Source organism: Meriones unguiculatus, assembly GCF_030254825.1.
Source record: "Meriones unguiculatus strain TT.TT164.6M chromosome X unlocalized genomic scaffold, Bangor_MerUng_6.1 ChrX_unordered_Scaffold_30, whole genome shotgun sequence".
Classification (NCBI taxonomy): Eukaryota; Metazoa; Chordata; class Mammalia; order Rodentia; family Muridae; genus Meriones; species Meriones unguiculatus.
The window spans coordinates 13600764-13618339 of record NW_026843706.1 but is presented as its reverse complement, the minus strand read 5'-3'; positions in this window follow the sequence as shown (position 1 = coordinate 13618339).

Here is a 17576-nt window from a genome sequence, read left to right as displayed (position 1 = left end):
GTTTACTGTTCAGCCATGGGCGTGGGTGTAAGAAGAGGCTTTGGAAACTGCCTTTCCATGATAAGGCAGGTGATTTTTTCTGAGGTCTCTGCTCCAGAGAATACCAGAAAAAATGAGAAAGCCTGGAGAAGGGTGCCCCTGCTGACAGGATGGTACCACACCAAGAATCTCTAACATCCTTGAAGTTATTTATGTATGTATTTATTTTGCATAAGCCCTCCAAATTGACCTCAAAGACCTGCATTAGAAGCTTTTGTTGGACATGAGCAGCACCCTCCTTTACCCGTTGCTTTAGGATGCACTATGGGCCTGAAAGCTCTGTGGAAAGGTTTTGCTATAGCACACTAATCTAACAAACCCTCAGCACCTTTCTCCTTATTGCATCACTCTGCTTTGTCATGTTCAAGCACCGATCTCCACCTGCTTATTTTAATGGGCATTTCTTTCTGAGTTTTTTATACTGGGTCTTCATCACTGAAGTAAGCTTGGTCTGCTCTCTCTCTCTGTCTCTGTCTCTCTCTCTCTCTCTCTCTCTCTCTCTATCTATCTTAAAAATGTCCAAACAAATGGTCCTATGTGTTTCATTTCCCTTGAACCTTTCAAATAATATATATGGTTCTCCTGAACCTAGACTGCTCTCTGATGACCACTAGGCACCATTTGCTAAAAGAAGGGCTGAATCCTGGGTGGTCAACATATGTAGGTCTCTAGGTACCCCATCAGATCCTCGGTACCTTCTTACAAGTTGAGTTTAATCACTGTGCCAACTTTCTTATAAGCACATCCGTAGTATAACTACAAGAGCATGTGCAAATTATTCAGCTGTTTCCTTGTCCTTCCAATGTTTGCTGTGTAGTAATCTTTACTATGTCCTCGACTGGGAGATAGGAGAATATGCAGAAATAAGTCATATACCATATTGACCTTCTATATAAAGCTTAGGCTAGGAGAAGGAACTTGGAGTTTTGAAATATAAGACCAGGTTTCAAGAGGACCCCAGTACTCCCAGCAGGATTCTTTTTTTTTTTTTAATAGGCTTGTGCCTATCACAGCAAGAAGAGGGGCTTCCAGGCTGCCAACATGCAGAGATGTGCATCCCTAGAGAATTTGAGACAGAAATGTGCAATGATTGACAAAGAAACAGGAGAAGTTTGCCAGAAGTGTTTATGTGAAGAGTAATTGTGGGAAATTAAGGTGGACTGGGAGGCTGCCCAAGCCTAATGCTAATGCTGGATCTTGCCAAGAGACTACATGCTATCCTGTGGGCAACAGAGACATTTTAGAAGGGTATCCAGTAGGGACACTATGTATAAAAACTGTCTTTCAAGAGGAATTTCAGGAAGAAAAAGCTGGAAGAATCACAGGAGAGAGCAACTGTAGGAATCACTAATAGATAAGACGAATAGCTGAGTGTAGGAGTAGACAAAGGGGAGAAGGCTCTTCTCAGGTGACCAGGGTGATAGAACAGAAATAAGGACATGAAAGATGGAAGAAGAGCTTTTAGTTACTGCTGTGAGAACGGTTCTCTAGATTGCATTTTACTTTGTAATGCTCCATTAAAAATAAAAGTTTATATTTTTTGCTTAGTTTGTGTGTTTGTGTGTGTGTGTGTGTGTGTGTGTGTGTACATGTGTGTATGCCTGTGTGTGGAGGCATACTTTTCTCTTCCTGGCTATTTGTAATACAACTTATTATTCAAGCTGCATCTAAACAAAATATTAACATAACAGCTGTGTTTTTATAGCTAAACCAAACTAGCCATTGATCTGAATAGCAGCAAGTACCCCCTTGTCAGCTGTGAATTATCAAATTTAATAACAAACATCAAAATGTTATGCGCCCTGGTTGGTATGTGTGTGGTTTAAGGATGAAATCAGATCTGCTTGTTGTTAAAGCCCTTGTGTTCTTGCCTTAGCTTGAGCCCAACTGTAGCACACACAGCATACGTTCTTTCTTATGCTAAGAGAAAAACACCAGCTCACACAAATCATGAAAGACTTTTAGCTTGTTAATTATTTAGGATTTCATATGACCAAGATTCTGGGGACAGTTGAAAGTTTTGAGCTGGGGACAGTGTAATCTATATGGCTGTTGATGAAAGGGCAAACAGAAGATAGTCAGGCTTCAGAGCATGTAGACTGATCATGGAAATAGAGACAGTATTGGCAGTGCTCAGGCCTCTGTGCTCTACTGCAGATTTGGTGGGCAGGGACTGAATTCTAAATGCCCAAATAGATGCTAGTTGAATATTTACAAATAAATTGGTTTAGAATTTCTTGCCCCTACATTAGTGTCAAGATGAGATTTAAAACACTTCCAACCCCTGTGGCCTCATGAAAAACTGTGTAGTGAGTATCTCACACATGGTCAGTATATCATTACAAGTGTTAGGGAGTGGCTGCATTGCCACTCCTGATGAGACCTAACAGACTAGGATCAGAAGGAAGAAAAAGTAACCCTCCCCTACCAGTGGACTTGGGGAGGGGCATGCGTGGAGAAGGGAGAGAGGGAAAGATTGGGAGAGGAGGAGGGAGGGAACTAGAAGGGGGATACAAAGTAAAGAAAGTGAAATTAAAAATAAAATTAAAATAAAAAAACAAGTGTTAAGGAATAAATGGTAAGTAGCAGAATGAAAACATTTGTTATCTCTCAGCACCCAGGAGGTGTCTAGCCAAGAAATAGAATTCTATATCCTTATGTGTACTGCAAGCAAGGGTGTGTCCTCAGAAAGTGGAAATGACATGTGTAAAACTTGATTATATTTTGGAGCATTTAACCCAAGTTAGTGGTCCCAGACTACAACAGAGAAGAGACATGTCTATGATAAAGACTTGAAGGTCACCAGCAAATGGTGGTACAGGGTGTTTTTAGCCTATTAACAGCTTCATCCATGAATTAACAAAACTAAGGGTAACAGTGACCATTGGCTTGATCCACAAAGAGAACATTCCTGGAGTTTGCATGAGCTATGGCAGCGAAGCAGTAGGGATGGTTCAAATAGAGCTGATGAGGACATGAAAGGCACAGTACAAGAGAGATAACTCGTATTAACAATTGACCATTGAGGCTAACGATATGTACACTGTGGGTATCTATGCAAGAAAAGTGTATAGGTGTGTGTGTGTGTGTGTGTGTGTGTGTGTATTCAGAAGAGTGGATAAAGAAGACAAAAACCTGATTCAAGTGAATTCAGGCTTAGAAGGATATGGTATGTGGGAAAATATGCCCATTCCAGTGGCACTAAGAGTTGATACCTAACTGCAAAGTACCAATGAAATTAAGGAATATGTGCTAGGTCTGGGATGACAAGGAGGCAAAGAAGCTTTATTCAGACTTGGCATGAAAGGATGGAGTTGCATGTCTCCAACCACAGTGCTGGCAGGCCATTGGGAACTTTGGGAGTTGTAGAGGGGGTGCCTAGGACCAATAGGAATGCCAGAGATGTTGCAGAAGCAAGATCAATGTGGGTGTGCTATGGAGAACAGTGGAAAGCAGGCAGTGAAATTGCTGGATCTCATGGTTTGAGGGACATGGTTAACTAAACCCCTATCTTCTCTCCTCCCATTCAAAGTGATTTTAAAGAAAATGTAGAGTCTGCGGCAAACAGAATAAAAACAAATTCAAAATACACCACTAATAAAGGCTATGGAGACTTAAAGCTACATGGACTTCCAGAAACACTTTCCTCATCACTCAAACCTGCCTGAGATTCAAAAGCAGAGAGGTAGACACAAAGGGCAAATCATTTTGTCCATGTCTCAGAAGCCCCAGAAAGGACCCATCTCATGATCAGAGTGGAAACACTACATCAAGGAAGGGCTTTTTCATATAATGCCTCCAGGATTTTATTTCTCTTTTAAAGGATTTCTTTAATTTTGTGTCTGAGAGTTTTGCCTGTATGTATGTATGTCTCTACACCACTTCCTGTCTGGTACCTGTGGAAGCCAGAAGAGGGCATCAGATCCTCTAGAGCTGAAGTGTGTACGTGTAGATGGTGGCAATCAAACCTGATTCTTTTGAGAGATCAGCCAGCAATCTTAACTGCTGAGCCATCTCTCTTCAGCCCTTCTTTTAACCCTTTAAACTTAATAATTAATTCTAATTTGAGCCAGAGATGAACTGAATCCCTTTTCTTTGTAGCAGGGTTTGGAAGGAAAGGGTCTGCAAATGTCAGAATGTATAGGGAAGATTGTGATTTTCTTAAAGCACTTCCCCTGATCCAACACCTCTCCTCTTTTGAGTATCCCTCTGCTATATAATGCAACCAGCACTGCCTCAGTTTCTTATGGGTGCTCTTCTGGCATATAATAAAAGCTGGACATGTCTTAGTCTTTGGGAAGTTCACAGTTGTGTAACAGGAAACAAGCAATTCACAGATAAGGAAATAGTTCTGATGATTTCCAGCACTAAATGATACACAGAAATTGAAATTGGTAATGTAGCCAAGAACAACATCAGGAGATAACTGGGAAAACCCAATCTGGCCAGGGTGCATGTGACATTGGGACACCTTAGACTCCTTTTGGGCTTTCTGGGCAGGTAAAAGAAAAAAGGTAAGGCAATCAGTTCTGAAACCATTTTTGCCATCTATAATTCCAATGTGGAATAAAGAAAGCAGGAGGAAGGTAAAATGACAAGGCTGTTAATATACAAGAAGCTGCCAAGCCATTATCATTTATTTCAAGTGGTGGTAAAAGTGGATGACTCATCCTTCAGAGCTGCAGGACTTTGCTCTAAATATTCTCGATAGTTTACTGGCTTGCCTATTTTCCTGAGCCTGAAGTTCAGGGGACATGACTTCTGAGCTTGATTAACTCAGAGAAGCTGCAATTATTCAGCCAGCCCTAAGACGGACTTCTCCAAAAGGTCTCATGGGAACAAAAAAGATGTGTCAACCATGTCTTCAAGCAGAAAGGTTTCCCAGTAAGGAGGAATCAAGGTGGCCACACCGAAGAGTATTTTCTTTGCTCCCTCTTTCAACCCCCTCTTTCCTTACTTTGAATGTTAAGAACCAAAGGTAGGAGTCTCTTGCCTGTATTAGCAGAACAATCACTTTCTCGGTATCCTGGTCAAATATAGCTCACTTAGTGAAAAGTGCTTTCTCTCCTAGAGCTGTGGAAACTCATTTGCTGAATTCATAATGCTGTGGGCCCAGCTGCTTATCAGTCATAACAATTGAGAGTCTGATCAAGTGCTGTAAGAAGCTGCTCAGATGGAAGCTCTACTGTCAAATCCAGGTCTACAAAAAAGAATTTGTGCCAGAAGACAAGGGTGTGTGCTCAGCAAGCAAATGTGTAGTTTTGGTGTAGCTATGTCCTCATAATTAACAAGTGATTTATCTTTGATGGTGCATCATCAAGTCATATCATAAGTTGGAACTCAGTTCCCAATTAACAGGGCTAGTGCGCTCTATGAAATTGAAAGTGCTCAGAGGAATGCTGGAGACAGTTTAATATCTCCTCCATCTATGTATATCTTGGGCCACAATATTGAAAATTTTCCTCTCCAAGAGCATAGTATGATGGGCTGTAAGAGGGAAGTAGGAATTTGATGATCAGATCTAGCCTGCCCTTGACATAAAAGTTCTTTACACAGGCTCTGTCACAAGTAGTCATTCAACTAGCTTGAAACCAAAAATTCAGAGCCCACTGTAGGTAATACCTCACTCATGCTTCTGTATACAGCAACCACAAATGCATTGGTTCACAGAAATAAACTTTAGTAGAATCCTTTATTTTGTATATCATCAATAAATGCCATGCCTGGAGTGAGTAAGTATTTTTTCATGTTTCCTCAAAAACAGTCACAGAACAAATCCTGCCTTGCTTTTCTATTCTAAGATTTCTAGAACAAAACATTTCAACTTGATTGGCATTAGAGACTCTGTTAGTGTCCCTAGTACTCTAGTATAGACAGGCACAGTTTCACACACACACACACACACACACACACACACACACACACACGCATTTTCCTAAGAAAAATAACTAGGTGACACCTTCTAGTTATCCTAACAACACTTAAATACGAACCAAAGATTAGCTTTTCCCACTTTTCAAAGGCAAGCTCCTGGAAAACCACTCAGCTCATGTATACTTAATCTACACAACTGTAGTTAGCCTTGTGAAAAATCTGAATTAACAATTCACGTCAACAAAACAGCAAAATCTCAAGGTAGGTAATAGGATTTACTTATTCCATCCGATAGCTCAAACTTCACAGATTACAAACACTGCAATAAGCCATGGGCTTTCCAGGGTGTTCTTAGAAATGAAGCTTAATCTCCTATTCTGAATGCTAGTTTTTGTGTTTGTTTGTTTGTTTGATAGGAAAGATGTTCCTTTGCAAACTTAAGCTATGACTCTCCTCATGTCAGCTATAGTGTCAGATAATTTTCAATGTATTTTGCTACAAAAAATGAAAACCCTTAGTCACAAAAGCTGCAAAACATTTATAACAGGAAACAAAGACATATGTAGGCTGCTGAGTTACTCAATTCATCACGTGAACAATGTGCCTGATGACCATCTCATAGGCATCATATGGGAGATGGTTTTCTTTAATGGTAGAACTTAAAAAAAACAAAAGCTAACCCAGTCGTATCTGATGTTTAACTTGTACTTCTATCTGATGTCTTAGTATTATGGCTATTCAAAAGTCAGCAAGTGAATTCTGTGAGAAGTTGTATTGGAGAAACATCGTGGGAAATGAAAGCAACATCTCTCATGGAATTATGCTGTCAAATATGTTGTGAAGTCCTGCCACACTAAGAAGAATGTAATTCTATTCTAATGTTCATAGTATTGTAGAATGGGAAGTGGCAAAGATTTAAGGAGAAAAGTTTAACATGGTCAGATTTGTGGTTTTGAATGGTTAACCTGACTCTGATAACAAATATAGATTTGAAGAGATAAGAGTCAAACCAGAAATCTCTGAGTTCCTTACCACAGATCCCAGTTGCACTGTTCCAGTACAGGAACACTGAGAGTCTAGACTAGGTAGGTCATTGCAGGGGAAAAGAAAAGAAAAGCCTGAAAGTTCACTAGGTGTTAAGCTCAATCTGGTAACTGATGGATGTTAGTGGTAAGGGATGGTTCAGTGCCTGGGGACCTTTAGTTTCTAGGGTTGTCCCCTACTTGTATGTCCTCCAGTGCTGATTTTCATACATCTTCCACATTTTGTCAGTCAGCAAGTAAGCTGAACAGAGAAAATAGGTAGACATTCTGGCAACTGCCATTTTCTCTGTGGGGAGGCAGGGAACAATTGGGCAAAGGATGATGCTCTGGGGCTTACTACACTTGCACTCTCTGCAAAGTTAAGGTTCCTTCTTAGAACTGGGTCCATTTGCCCTTGGACTTGCTCTAGGTTGTCATTCCTTGGGTACTGCAACTGCACCTTTCCCAGTTCTCCCCACAACATTCTGTTCCTCTCTGTACTTCCACTGGTCACTTAGTTCTCTCTCTGGCATTTGGAATCATGAGTAAAGTGTTTCATGCTTCAGATGTCTAAATGCATTTTGAAGTGTTGACTTCCCTGCCTCATCTCTATTTGGATAGTGGATAGTTCCAATGCTATAGACTTCATGACTTTGAGTTCTGGGGGCTAGTGCCAAGAAAGTGTAATATAGCTTCAATTCAACTCCATTTCTTCATTCCTTCTTAGGCCTGCTTTTTGTCTAGTTGATTGTAGGGAACTAACTGTAGTTTGCCTGACTGGTAAACAAAACACATTGAAAGTTCACAGGATATGCTAGAGTGAAAAGAGAGTTTTTCAGGCTGCAGATGGTTCAAGAGGCTATGAGGAAAATTTAAAAGGAAAACAACAAATAATTGGGAGTGAGACTGAAGAAAAGAAAAAGAGAAAGACAGAGTGAAAACTCTGGCTCCTGCTTTTAGGAAAGCTGGAGGCCATGTCCAGGAGCCTGGAGCAGAAGGAAGTGACCATACATCAGATTTCTCAGTTAAAGGAGTAAAATAAAATCGGCATTGAGCTATCTAAAAGAAGCTCACTACTTTCAGCATCAATGCTTTTGAAAGGATATAATTAAACTATATTACAAGGAAAACATAATCTTCCAATTTTCTACTTTAGTAAGACCAAATGCACCAGCCATGTGTAAATACTTCCTGATGACTTCTGGCTCTCAGGAAATTTGCATCTTGTCCTTTGCCTGGAGAGTTGTTTTTTTTATGTTACTACTTAGATGTACTCACTTTACTCCTACAGAGAATGACACTAGATTGATGTTCTTATGAGTCTGTGTATCTGTCTTAACAGGGTTTCTTCCCCAGCTTTGCTGTTAATCTGTCAACTGGCACTTCTCATGATTGTCAGAAGGCCTAATTCTGGCATCAACACATCCACTTAAAATGGTTATTTTGAGACAAGATTCTACATTTTAGCCCAGTTTGCTTAGAAAAAGAAAATGATATAGAGCAGGTTGGCCTCAAACTCATACTCCTGCCTCAACTTCTAAACCTCATGAATTGTAGTTGAGTCCACTTTTTACTGCTATTTCTTTTTTTTCTTTCAAGACAGGGTTCTTTGTGTAGCCCTGGCTGTCTTACACTAACTTTGCAGTCAAGGCTGGCCTCAACTCACAGCAATCTGTCTACCTCTGGCTTCCTGTGTGCTGGGATTAAAGGTGTACACTATCATGCCTGGCTTTGTTGCTATTTCTTTATTTTTAAAATTGTGTGACAATTTTATACATTTGTGTAGTGAGTTTTCAGCCTGTTAACCTCACTCTTGTAGAAACTCTTGATGTCTTCTTAAAAGAAATTTAAATATATATATATATATATATATATATATATATATATATATAATGTGTATATGTGAGGTGTGTGAGTGTTGCTCTGTGTGTGTGTGACATACTGTAGGTCAGAGGACAACTTACTAGAGTCAATTCTCTCTTTCCACCTCATAGGTTCTGAGGATCAAGCTCAGGTCTTCAGGCTGAACAGAGCTGAGCTATCTTAACAACTTTAATATCTTTTGCTCTTTTAATTGATTGAGTTTAACTAGGGTTGTTTGCATGAATCTCTGGAACAGGAGGGATTTTTTTTCAGTGATTACAACACTGAAATAAATTATATCCCACCCCCCAGCACTTGTTAACTGCTCATTGTTCCATAGTGAACAATGAGCTCTCCCTTATGATTGATGAAGTAGTAGCTGGTTCAGTTTTCCTCAGGATTTATGTGGTAACCACATCTGCATTGTGTTTGTTAGAGCACACCTTCAGAACCTCTGGGCTCTTGTATTTTTCCAGCAATGCTATCTGTGTCTTGGAGAACTGATATAGGGTTTCATTAAAGGCCAAAGACTACACATGCACTTACTCTCTACACTTTGACCAGCTAGGAATCTCTGCATTAACACCACCTATTGCAAGAAGAAGTTTCTCTCACCAAGGTTAAGAGCTGCACTCATCTATAGATATAAATATTTAGAGAGTTTGGCAACATATCTGTTTAGTGTACAACACTAGTGGGCTGCCCCCAACTTATGTCATGACTACACTAGGAGGCACAACTTGTCACTCAGATCATTATTGCATCTACTGGAGTCCACAGTTGGGTAAGGCCATTTTAAGATTGAAATTTAGATGCATATGCTTTTCTTTTCTGCTTTTTTCTTACTGACTCACTACAAATTGGGCTTGAACTTGTTGTAATCTTTCCACCTCCACCTCACAACTGATTTACTAATGTATACCACAAAACCCAACCTTAACTAAATATATATTTTTTATATAGTTGTATGTAAACTAAAGTTTTTCTGTTGTGTGTGAAATCCTCAGTGGATTCCTCTTCCCACCTAAAAAATCTGCATGTGATGGAGAGCTTGGAGATCATTATTCCAACTTCAGTTATTCTAAGGACTTCTTTCTCTGCCTCCATTTCCTTCAGCAAATCTTTCCTGGGCACTTAATGAATACCAGAGGATCTTATGAGGACATAGAAGCTAGCACCACAGAATGCTCTTTGATCTCAAGAAGCTTAGATCCTGTACAAAGAGACATGAAATATTAGACTATCAAATACAGTACAAACAGAAATGAAACATAGAAGAAATGTGATACAGTGTTTATAATACACATCAGTACTTTTAATAAGATGCTATGATTGTGTGTATATATGGGTGCAGATACATGTATGTATGGAGGCCAGAGGTCAACCTCAAGTCACATTCCTCAGGTACACTCTAGTTTGTTTTTTATTAATAATTATTTATTGTATTTTGAGAATTTCATGCAGGAGTACTGTTTTTACATCATTTCTACCCACACTCTCCCCTCCAACTCCTACTGTATCCCCTCAACTCCCTCTCACTGTCATGATCTCTTTTTAAATTATTATTATTACACAAACACACACACACACACACACACACACACACACACGCACTATGCTAAGTCTATTTAGAGTTGTTCTTTGAGTGAGACAAGGGCTAGCATTTGGCCTGGGGATCATCAAATAAAATAGGTAGGCTGACAAGTGAGTCACAGGGATTCATTTGCCTGTAACTTCATGATGTTGAAATCACATATATATATATATGAAGGGGGAAACACTCCAGGAAGCATCAATGTCCTTAAGATGCTGAGTGTCTGCTTGGTGCATTGTATATATGGCAATGATGTCACTTTGCCTAAGTAGAATAGGCAAAGTGGAGAATAAAAGGGACCAGACCATAAAATGCTTTCAGGACTAGTGGGAGAATATTAATTTATGCTATGAATGTAGTGGGGAAACCATTATTTTGAGCAGATCAGTACTATTATGGGCTGAATTGTGTGCCCCCATTAGTATATCAGTCCTTACCTTGAAGACATACAATGTGATTAATTTTAAAGATGAGTTACTTAAGGCAATAATTACAGTAATTATATCGTCATTAGTGTCCAATACTTAGACATACTTGGTAAATAATTTGGCCTCTTTGAAGTCATGTAAACCAACATGACTAGTGTCTTTTTGAAAAGAGGGGATTTTTTAGGATATATCAGCTTAGAATGAAATGGCCACATGAGGATTCAGGGAAATCATGACCATGTACTAGCAAAGGAGACATGTCTTAGAAGAAGCTAACCCTGAATACACCCTGATTGTGGACTTCCAGCCTTTAGACTGATGAAAAAGATGAATTTTTTGTTGTTGTTCAAGTCCCATAATTAGTGGCATTTAGTTGTGGCAGGCCTAGCAAACTAATAAAAGTGGTATAATTAGCTTTAATTTCAAAACTAACACTCTGAATTATATGTAAAAAGGAGCTGCTTGGATACCAGGGAAGCCACATAACCTTTGGGTATGAATTTGAGGGACCAGTATAAATTCTGTATAAAAGTGTTTATTGGATTCAGAGTTGAAGAAATTGAGGAAGAGAACAGAAGGAATGTATACCAGGGATGGAAATGACAAACACAGTGTGACATGGTTCAAAGGACAGAAAAGAGCTTGGTTTACTTATGACTGGGAATCCCCTTTAGGAGCCCATTACACTGGAAAGATAAAGAAAAATTCAGTTGATGTAGTGCTGTGGCAGATCCTAGGAATCATGTAGACAGTAACAAGATAAAGGGAGAAACAAGGACAGAGACAAGATAATGGGAGTTAGAAACACAAAGCAGGTGATTTTTAGAAGAGAAAACATATGAAACTTAGGATGATGAAAACATCAGATGTTTGCAATGAAAAGATTGAGATGCTAAACTCAAGCTTGCCACACACTAAGCAGGCAAGTTTAAATTCTGCTTCATTTCTTTTTTCACTGAAGCTCCACAAATTTGCAATGTACCTGCCTTACAATGATGTCAGGAAACATGTTTGCTAAGGTAAGCTGTATCAATATCTTTATTCATAAACAGAAGCAAAAGGTTGAGAATGCTTGCATGTGTATGACAGAAGAAAGACGGAATTGATGTGGCCCAACTGCTAACTATGTACCCGAATCTTATTTCCCTTTCTTTAATGCTGATAAAATGATGGTTGAGGAAGTGACAGCCTACCTAACCCACATGTCCAGGAATCTTTTACACTTACATACTGTCATATGACTACATTTCCACTGATTGAGTATAAGGAGAAATGATGTGTGTCAGTGCAAGAATTGAATCCTAAGGTCACACTGTGTCTCCTCTTGTGAAGATGAGGAAGCAAAGAAAGGGGAGGTGACAGAACCCACACAGAAACCTGGGAAACAGTCTCTGGAGACAAGACTCACAGGTGCAGGTATAACTTTATTATCCAGTATAACAGCCTTTAAAAGATTGTAAGGCCAATCAGACCATCCCACGCTAGCCTCGAGCACAAGTAACCATCAATCAGATTGGTGCAACTATAAGGAAATGTGGGAGATGGGGGTGGGGAGGGGAAGGGCAGGGTCACTTTAGGAGGCTTCTGTAAAGAAGCAGAAAGCTGTCACCACCCTAGCCTCTGATCCATTTTAGGACTTCACTAGTATAACAGGAGTCCCTGGTGGATCAATACTATATATTGTGGATCAGGATCTTTCCAGGAGTTGTAGAAGTCATTGATACTTGATTGTTTCACTCACCATTCCCTATGGGCCTCCAAAAGGCTTACCTCTACATTACCTACATCATTATATTATTTAAAAATTTTTATATTAGTTTATTTACTTTATATCCCAATGGCGCACCCTCCATCCCCTCCTCCCAGTACCCCCCACTTCCGCTCCTTCCCCTCTTCCTTTCCCCTCAGAAAAAGGGAACCCGGACATCCAACCTTCCGCAGAACATTAAGTCCCATTAGGACTGCACATATCCCTTCCCAGTCTCCCTTCTTGTTCCCAGCCCTCTCACCTCCCACCCCCCTTTCTTCCCATACCTGATCCCCACTCTTGTTTCCCTCCCCATTCCTTCTCCTTCCCTGTTCCCTTTTTTCATCCACTTCTGCTGTCTATTCTATTTTTTGTTCATAGTGAGATTCATGCACTCTCCCTTGGGCCATCTTTGTTATTTATCTTATTTTGGTCTGTGGATTGTAGCAGCATGATTATCCTGTACTATAGGTCTAATATCCACTTATAAGTGAATACATACCTTGTGTGTCTTTGTGGGTCTGGGTCACCTCAGTCAGTGTGATCTTTTCTAGTTCTACCATTTGCCTGCAAATTTCACGATTTCTTTGCTGTTTTTTTGTTTTTCCAATTGGGTACTCAGTTTATTCTCTCCAATTCAATTTTTAATTATTTTCTTTATTATTATTATTTATTACAATTTGCTCACTTTGTATCCAGGCTGTAGCCCCCTCCATCATCTCCTCCCTTCCTCTTCCACCCCTATGTCCTTCTCCTAGTCCACTGATAAGGGGGTCATCCTCCCCTACTATCTAACCCTAGCCGACCAGGTCTCATCAGGATTTTCTGGATCCTATTTCTTGAAAGACTCAACCTATCAGGGTATCAAAGCAGATGCTGAGACTCATAGCCAAACTTTGGGCAGAGTGCAGGGAATCTTATGGACAAATAGGAAGGTGAAAAGACCTAAAGGGAACAGGAACTCCATAAGGAGACTAACACAGCCAAAAAATTCTGGTCTCAGAGAGTCTTTCTGAGACTGATGAATCAACCAAGGACCATGCATGGAAAGGACATAGAACCCCCTTCTTAGTTGTAGCCCATGGACAGCTCAGTCTCCATATGCATTCCCTAGTAAGGGGAGCAGGGGTAATCACTGGCATGAACTCTGTTGCCTGCTCTTGGATTATCTCCCCCTGGTATGGTGGCATTACTAAGCCACAGAGAAAGAGGATCCAGATTTCTTTGTATTTAATAGCTGAGTAGTGTTCCATTGTGTAAATGTGCCACAATTTCTGTATCCATTCTTCGTTTGAAGGACATGTAGGTTTGTCCCACAGGGCTTCAACGGGGTTCCTAAGAGAGGAGAGTGGAAGGAATTGGGGGGGGGGACAAGAAGCACAAGGAAGGGAGCCAAGTCTGTTTGTCTGATCAAAGCTTCATTTCTTAGAAATTTTTACCCAACTTATATAGGGAGGAGGCAGGAAAAGGGGGAAGGTAATTAGCTGCTGCAGGAGACAGGAAGAGTGCTTTCATGTGTTAAATAGGGTGCCTGCAAGATACCATAGGGATGTTTTCTCATGGATGCTCTAACAAACGGATGTCCTCACAGTCTCTCACCCATGAGTTAGGGTCCTAGATAACTTTCACTAAATAGCTTTAGGTCTCCACAAAATGACCTTTGCTCACTATTTGGCTTTTGCCTAGCAAACACCTTTTGTCTCCACTAGATAGCTTTGACTCACTAATTGACTTAGGCTTCAGTAGATAGCTTTGGCTCCACTAGATAGCTTTGACTTTGGCTTCAGTAGATAGCTTTGGCTCCCAGCATAGGTTGTTTCTAGTTTCTAGCTATTATGAATGAAGCTGCTATGAACAAAGTTAAGCAAATACCCTTGTTGTATGGTGGAGCATTTTTTGGGTATATTCCCAGGAGTGGTATAGCAGGATCTTGAGGTAGCACTATTCTTAATTGTCTGAGAAAGTGCCAGATTGATTTCCAGAGAGGTTGTACAAGTTTGCATTCCCACCAGCATTGGAAGAATGTTCTAATTTATCCACATCCTCACTAGCATATGTAGTCATTTGAGTTTTTGGTCTTAGTCAGTCTGTCTGGTAGAATATGGAATCTTATAATCATTTTGAATTGCATTTCTCTGATGAGTAAGGATATTGAACATTTCTTTAAGTGTTTGGCTGCCATTTGATGTTCTGTTGTGAATTCTGGGTTTAGCCCATTTTTAAATTGCATTATTTGATCTGTTGGTGTTTAATTTCTTGATTTGACATTTTAGATATCAGCCCTCTGTCTGAGGTAGGGTTGGTGAAGATCATTTCTCAATCTGTTGACTGCCGTTTTGTTCTATTGACTGTGTCCTTTGTCATACAGAATCTTCTCAGTTTCATGAGATCACATTTATTAATTGTTGATGTCAGAGACTCTGCTGTTCGTGTTCTGTTCAAGAAGTTGTTTCCTATGCCAATGAATTCCAGACTTTTCCACACTTTGTCTTCTTTTATTAATTAAATTTTTATTTTTAGGTTAATTATAGTTTATTCATTTTGTATCCCAGGTGTAGCTCCCTCCTTCCTTCTCTCTCAAATGCACAATCCCTCCCACCCTCACCTCCTCCCGTTCCCCTCTCCAAGTACACTGATAGAAGAGGACCTCCTGCCCTTCCATCTGACTCTAGCTTGTCAGGTCTCATCAGGACTGGCTGCATTGTCCTCCTCTGTGCCCTGGCAAGCTGGTCCGCCTTCTGGGGGGAGGGAGGGCCAAAGAGCCCACCACTGAGTTCATGTCAGAGAAAGTCCTATTCTCCTTACTAGGGTACCCACTTGGATACTGAGTTGCCATGGGCTACATGTGAGCAGAGGTTCTAGGTTATCTTCATGAATGGTCCTTGGTTGGAGTGTCATTCTCAGAGAAGACCCCTGGACCCAGATTTCTTGGTTCTGTTGCTCTTCTTGTGGAGCTCCTTTTCTCTCCAGGTCGCACTATCTCCCCCTACTTTCATAGGATTCCCTGCACTCTGCCCAAAGTTTGGTTATGTGTCTCAGCATCTGCTTTGATACACTGTTGAGTAGAGTTTTTCAGAGGACCTCTGCAGAAGGCTCCAGTCCTGTCCCCTATTTTCTCCTTCTTCCAATGCCCATCTTGTTTGTCTTTCTGAGTGAGGATTGATCATCTTACCCAAGGACTTCCTTCTTGATTAGCTTCTTTAGGTGTACAGATAGTAATAAGTTTATCCTATATTATAGGTCTAGTAACCACTTATAACTGATTATATACCATGTGTGTCTTTCTGCTTCTGGGATACCTCACTCAGCATGATCTTTTCTAGATCACACCATTTACCTGCAAATTTTACAATTTCCTTGTTTTTAATTGCTGAGTAGTATTCCTTTGTGTAAATGTACCACAATTTCTGTATCCATTCCTCCATTGAGGGACATCCGGGTTATTTCTATGTTCTGGCTATTATGAATAAAGCTGCTATGAACCTGGTTGAGCAAACATCCTTGTTGTGTACTTGAACATATTTTGGATATATGCCTAGGAGTGGTATAGCTGGATCTTGAGGAAGCACTATTTCTAATTGTCTGAGAAAGGGCTAGATTGATTTCCAAAGTGGTTGTACAAGTTTACATTCTCATCAGCAGTGGAGGAGGGTTCCCCTTTCTCCACATCCTCTCCAGTATGTGTTGTCACTTGAGTTTTTGATCTTAGCCATTCTGATGCGTGTAAGGTGAAAGCTCAAGGTTATTTTGATTTCATGTCCCTGATGACTAAGGATGTTGAGCATTTCTTTAACTATTTCTCTTCCATTTTATATTCATCTACAGAGGATTCTCTGTTTAGCTCTGTACCCCATTTTTTAATTGGGTTACTTGATTGTTGCTGTTTAACTTCTTGAGTTCTTTATATATTATGGATTTTAGCCCTCTGTCAGATATATGGTTGAGGAAGAACCTTTCCCAAGTCTGTTGGCTGTCATTTTGTTCTGACAACAGTGTCCTTTGCTTTACAGAGCTTATTAGTTTCATGAGGTCCCATTTTTTGATTGATGATTCTTGGAGCCTGTGATGTTGGTGTTCTGTTCAAGAAGTTGTCTGCTGTACCAATGAGTTCTAGGCTCTTCCCCTCTTTTTCTTTTAACTGATTTAGTGTGTCTGGTTTTATGTTGAGATCTTTGATTGACATGGACTTTAGTTTTGTGCAGGGTGATAAATATGGATCTACTTCCATTTTTCTGCCTGTAGACATCCAGTTATACCAGCACCATTTGTTGAAGATGCTGTCTTTTTACCATTGTATGCTTTTGGCTTCTTTGTCAAAAATCAAGTATCCATAGGTGTGTGGATTTATTTCTGGGTCTTCTATTCAGTTCCATTTATCAACCATTCTGTTTTTAAGCCATTACCATGCAGTGTTTATTACTATTGTTTGTAGTGCAGCTTGAGATCAAGTATGGGATACTCCATATCATCTGTTGTACAGGATCATTTTGGCAATTCTTGGTTTTTGTTTTTCCTTACGAGGTTGAGAAAAATTTTTTTGGGGGGGGGGTTCTGTAAAGAATTGAATTGGTATTTTGATGGGAATTGCATTGAATCTCTAGATTGCTTTTGGCAAGATGGCCATGTTCACAGTGTTGATCCTACTGATCCATGAGCATGAGAGATCTTTCCATCTTCTGATTTCGTCTTCAATTTCTTTCTTCATAGACTTGAAGTTGTTTTTTGAACAGGTCTTTCACTTGCTTGGTTAGAGTCACACCAAGATACTTTATGTTATTAGTGGCTATTGTTAAGGGTGTTGTTTCTCTAATTTCTTTCTCAGCCCTGTTTTCTTTGGTATATTAGAGTGCTCCTGATTTTTTTTAATTAATTTTGTATCCAGCCACTTTGCTGAAGGTGTTTATCAGCTGAAGGAGTTCTCTGGTTGAATTTTTGGGGTTGCTCATTTATACTATCATATCATCTGTGAATAGTGATATTTTGACTTCTTCCCTTCCAATTTTTATCCC